Genomic DNA, 6000 nt, shown 5'->3' with positions numbered 1-6000 from the left:
CCTATGCATGTCTACTCAGCCACAAACCCCCTTGGAACTTATTTCTAAAGAGTGTTGTGCATAGCATATTTAGGATTGCTGTCTAAATGTTTCAGCCTCAATTATCATTTGCATTGTTTAAATAGGCTATGGCCAGTAGCCATGCATAGTCATCCTACAAGACAGCAGTTCCACTAATGGCAACCACTGAGATACTGAAGCTGGAATTGATAATTCTAGAAGAAAATGTATGTACGCAGCCTTAGCATCCATACCAATGCTGGCAGGCAGCTTCATGGGGAAAGCACCGGTCACAATGGCAGAACATCCTTCCTATACTGCTAGCTACAATTTCCCCCGAACATATAATAGGTAGTGTCTGAACCTCTTTGATTATGTCCTTGGAAAGGACTGCCCTTGAGGATGATACAATATACCACAATGGCTTCCTTGAAATACAATTGGGATGAGAAATGGCAGTTCCAGTCCCACAGAGCTCAGTGTTGGAAACTCAAAGCGTTCTGCTTATGGATGCTCTGCAATTAAAGTAACGTGCGAACTGTCTTTGAGATGGTGGAAGGCAGGGAAGGGGAGAAAGAAGAAAGAAGAATATACGTGCTTGGTTCCCTTCCCACCAGCCACTTTAAAACTAGTGGTGTAGTTAGACTAAAAAGAGCTTCCTACGTCTGTTCTACAGGCTTCTATTATCCCAGCGGTCTTGGGGGGGAAATATTCAGAGGCTGGAACGAACAAGACTCCTGCTCACTTAGACCTCCAGTGATCTGGAAGCTCCATGACAAGGAGAAGCACACAGTGAGATTCACATAATAAAGGGGTTCCTCTCAGAGTATGGCTGGTGTTAACTGTGTATCTTTGTTAAAATGGTATATTCAGAATCATCTTCTACGTTATTTTGCCATGTGATTCAGGGACATCTTTTTTTTCTTATCCATCCTCTTCAAGAACCCTGTTTTCATTCATACAGTACTCCTCTTTACCTTCAGGACTTATTTTGGGTCTCTTAAGGACTGCTGCCTTTTTCTTCAAATTCCCAGGTATCAGACATCTATGGACCCCTTCTCTGAAAGCTAGGGAGAGCATGAGGGAAGAAAGAGGGGAGGTAGAGCAGTAGGGAGAGAAGGAACTGCCCTTTGCTGCCCACATAGCTATGATCAGTTCCATAGGTACAAACAGAAAATAGCAAATGCACGCAAAAAACTGCTGACCATTGCAATTCCAATTGTAGCTTATAGCAGAAAAGCAGTGATTTAGTACTAGGAGAATTCATTCTGGAATCGCCCACAGATTATCCTTTAGCATTCCATTGCCATTTTATTCCAGCTTTTCCATATTCATTTTATTTTGTGCCCCTACCCTCCTGACAATTGAGCATCACAAGCCATACAGTAGACGAAGCGGACTCTGGTCTACAAAAGCTTTTGCCATACTAAGATTTGCTAGTTTTCAAGGTGCCACAAGACTTTCTGAGGGCTTCCAGGCCTGTTCATTAAGCATTCATCTTGGCTTGCTTGCACTAAATTTGCAAGGCGGTTATGTGACATCAAGTGTTTACTTAGCATCCGTTCTGGGTTATTTGTGGGAAGATTATACAATGTCAAGCAACTGTTATCCCACACTTTCCAGTACATTTCCCCATCACTTTCCTTACTGCTGAAGTCTGGACTTTTTAATGAATCAAGTTTGTTACCAAAGAGTGCCAAATCCACTTTAATTGTGCAACCTGAATTTGCTGGTGAGCTGTTTAATCTCAACCCCCCCCCCCTCCCCATAGAAGCAGACTGGAAGTGTTGCATTTGTACTAGGAAGAATATAGCCCACAGTATATACTGAAGGCTACCAGTGAAACTCTAATGCAGACAAGTAAGAGATGTTGCACTCCACTTTTCCAGCCCTTTAATCTCTCCTTTTATTTACTCTTTAAGATAATTAGCAGAGGCCGTCCAACCAGTTACCCTCAGCCAAGCAAATGCATCTAACTCTGAGGGAGGAGGCAAGTTCAGTGTGATGAATGAAGCTCAGTGTAGCAGCAAATTCCATTCCAAAATAATTTTCAATTCAAAGGCTCCATTTAAGGGATAATGATGGGGGCTCAGGATTAATCAGTGGCTGGGGGAGATGATAGCCCAAGGCAAACCCACAGGCCATTAACCCTTGCGGGTCACATTATACCCACAGGAAATGCACCAGGTCAAGTTCATTGTTCCTATTATAAATTCTCATAGGAAAAGAAAAAGGTGAAACTGAAATGTTTATATATGTTTTCCGTCTTCAGCTCCAAGTGATGTTGGATGGCTTTTGGCAAACCCTGTGTATTTCACCTCAGACAGAGAAAGATTTTGTTAGTCTTGACACCAAAGGCAGCATAAGTGGAATATATATATATATATATATATTTGTTTTCGTAGATTTTCACGGGTACAGGAATGCAGGTTTTGGTGTCCTCGGGTGTCTTCCCGTGTAAAAGTTGGGGTGTCTAGGCGACGTTTCGACGAGGTCTCACTCGTCATCTTCAGGCTGGTGCTGAAGTAACAAGAAGCTGAAAGCACCAGCCTGAAGATGACGAGTGAGACCTCGTCGAAACGTCGCCTAGACACCCCAACTTTTACACGGGAAGACACCCGAGGACACCAAAACCTGCATATATATATATATATATATATATATATATATATATATATATATATATAAACACCTGGGAAGCATTTGAAGTTCTCAACAGTGGAGCGAACAATGCAACAAAGGAAATGGTTGTGCAGGAGATCAGAGAGGGCCATTCCACACTTGGATAAACCAGCTCACCTCTAGCGAAACCTGCATTGTTTTATTCACACAAACAACACCAACATGGATCAAGATGTTTGTTGCTGTTGAGATGCCATTTGAACAGTAGTGGGATTGGCACAAAGCAAGATTTGATCAGACAAAACACCTGGGTTTTTTTTGGGGGGGTTACAAATCATTGTGGTTACTAGCTAAGCAAAAATTAAAATTAAACAGCGTCAAAGGCCTTGGAGAAAACAACTAAGTGTCTGCTCCATCTCTGCTGGAAGAGTGTTGAAGAGCATTGGACCAGCGGTACAAAATGCCCAGCTTCTAGTGAAAGCCAGCTGGGCCTCTGTAACAGCTGATGACTGACAACTAAATATATGTTGTCCTCCCACAGCCATAGCAATTCGAAAATACAGAGTAAAAATAAATAAATTAGATAAAGTGTTTTATTTTATTCCATGAGAGCTGGTCTTTGCTCAGTAATATTGCAGTGCTGTGTATGCTTTCTTGGGATTCAGCTGAACTAATCGCTGCACATGATTGATTTTTTTTTTAGATTCAGGTAGGTAGCCATGTTGGTCTGACGTAGTCGAAATAAAAATTTAAAAAATTGTCCAGTAGCACCTTATGGACCAACTCAGTTTGTTCTGGTATAAGCTTTTGTGTGCATGCGCACTTCTTCAGATGGGTATCTGAAGTGTGCATGCACACGAAAGCTTCTACCCAGAACAAAGTGAGTTGGTCTCTAAGGTGCTACTGAACAATTATTTTTTAAATGTTTGTTTTGTCATACAGCTTCCTCTATGAGTTTAAGAGAAACAGCAGGCATGGTCCAAAGGCTTGCAATCACACCTGTAAATGCCGCAAGTTGCATCCAAGTCCATATATGCATGTGTGCGTGTTTATGATTATGCTTTCCCTTTCTGCTGTGATATAGCCTTCTGCTGCAAAGCTGAGCTCTCTATCCATGCACCCTCACAAACGCCCACCTCCAAAGTGAGGATCAAGAGTTGAGGGTCATCTTTTTATGGAACGGAGGAGGCAGCTGTGAAGTTTAGATTAGAAGCTGGCCTTGGTGGCCCTTGCAACCTGTTGGATCCCTGATTAGAAATATAAAGCAGATTCTCAGCTTTCATGTTAACAAAAACGTGTTTAACTTCCTTTTGAGGAAAGCCTTGGAGATGCAAAGCAGGCGCCAGGGATAAAAAGAACTAACAGCTGGGCCTGTCTTTCCAGATATGGTGGGAAGGGAGGGGGGTGCACTGCAGAGGGTGATCATCTCATTCCTTAAGCACCGTCCTGGGATTCAGAGGCCCCAACTTCCATTTCCAACATACAGAAATTCTGTATGATGGTAACCAAAGAAATAAATGTGTTTTGTCATCGCCTCAGTTCCACTTCCAATGAAATGGGATGCTACTAAGTCTACTAAGGGCTATTTCAAAGAAACTACAGTGGTACCTTGGGTTAAGTACTTAATTCGTTCCGGTGGTCCGTTCTTAACCTGAAACTGTTCTTAACCTGAAGCACCACTTTAGCTAATGGGGCCTCCTGCTGCCGCCGCGCTGCCGGAGCCCGATTTCTGTTCTTATCCTGAAGCAAAGTTCTTAACCTGAAGCACTATTTCTGGGTTAGCGGAGTGTGTAACCTGAAGCATATATACATACATAGCGTATGTAACCCGAGGTACCACTGTATACCTAAACCTTTGATAGGGGCATCTTCATTGCCCCAATGAATAGTTTGATTTTTTGTAAAGTCCCCAAATGACTGCCACAAAATGAAATTGGGAGGGTTGAGAGTCTTCCCCGGTTCTGAATAATGCTATTTTCATGTAAAAGGAACGACAGTAGAGTCAGAAGAACAAATGTCTGTACATTACAGATGCATAGCCCAGTAGATTTGTGTGCTGGGCCAATCTTCAGATTCTAAGGTTGTCGCCAGATTAACGAAATCTTAGCTGAGTATCACTCTTTCATTTTATGAGGGCCTTAAAAACCGATTTGTTTTCCTTGGCTTTTCCTGGAGTGGTTTGTTAGGGTTGTTTTATGACACTGCTGGTGGTTCTGAATTGTATATTCTGTTAGATTTGTGTAGTTTGGGCTGGAGGGGTGTTTTAAAAATAATTGCTGGTTTTTATTATGTACTAGGTATTTTGAAATGGTGATCATATTTTAACTCTTAAGTGGCCTTGCAAGGATTTGTCCTTAAAGGTGGCCTGAATTTGTTTATTTTAAATACATTTATGTGTTTTAGTTATGCAGTCCTATACATATTTATTCATGTATGTGTCGTACAACAAGGATCATCTCAATCATTGCCTCCTCTCTCACATACAAGGAGCAATTCTTTTTTAATCTACCAAGACATTTTAAATCATTGAACAAATCAATGGATGGCATGTTGTGGTTGTCAAAGTTTTCCAGTGGGGGGAAATTTAGAAAGCAGTACATCTATTACTTGCAGGGTTGTTTTGTTCCTCCCCCCCCCAAAAAAAAAACAGAGTCCTTTTTGCTGGGGATAATTCAGACTGAAATTCCCAGGCGTCAAAAAAAAATTGTTTATGTATGCCACTACTGCGGCCCGTGTTTTGTTAGCCCCAAATTGGAAAACGAGCAAGGTCCCAATCAAAGAAGAACGGCAACTTAAGTTGACAGACTATGCGCAGCTTTGCAGACTTAACTTCTAGAATAAGAGAACAAGAAAAACATACATTTGGAGAAGATTGGAAAATGGTTATTGAATATATGGGAAATAACTGTGTACAGCTGGAAACGTTGGCAGCATTAAGATAAATTCAACAGTGTGAAGATGTTTTGATGGACATAATAATGGAATACGGAATGGTAGAGTTTTTATAAAATATGCAGGGATTTATGATATGTAAAATGAACCATGGAAAGAGAAGAAGGGAAGTCATTGATATCTTAAGGATGTAAAAAGGAGTATTTCAAATTGTAAAAAAGAAAATTTAATAAAAAAAATTTACACACACACACACACCCCTGGCAACAACCTTAAGTGGCCTCTGAGAAAAAGTATGGAACCCAGTAAACATCCATGGAAAAACCTGTGTTTTTTGCTGTCAGGGCACAGGGGCTGTTGCATTCAAGGCCAGCATCAGCAGTTAGCTTTGCTGGCACCTGCTACTGAGCAGGACTCCCCAGTGCCTGATCATGAGAGCCTTGTTGCTGCTCCACTTGCCATTACTCCTTGCTTAGCAGCTCTCTC

At 41.5% G+C, this 6000-nt stretch overlaps 1 long non-coding RNA gene across 1 annotated transcript in view; it reads right to left on the bottom strand.

Annotated features, from left to right (window-relative positions):
- The window catches only part of LOC310689699, a 40301-nt gene continuing 34301 nt past the window's right edge, over positions 1-6000 (bottom strand). Inside the window, exon 7 of the long non-coding RNA XR_014517587.1 lies at positions 1-768. This is a non-coding gene — a long non-coding RNA (uncharacterized lncRNA). The remainder of the gene's footprint in view (positions 769-6000) is intronic.

This window comes from Podarcis liolepis, assembly GCF_965112155.1.
Source record: "Podarcis liolepis genome assembly, chromosome: 12".
Taxonomy (NCBI): Eukaryota; Metazoa; Chordata; class Lepidosauria; order Squamata; family Lacertidae; genus Podarcis; species Podarcis liolepis.
The sequence above is the reverse complement of the archived record's forward strand: the minus strand, read 5'-3'. Positions and strand labels throughout refer to the sequence as shown.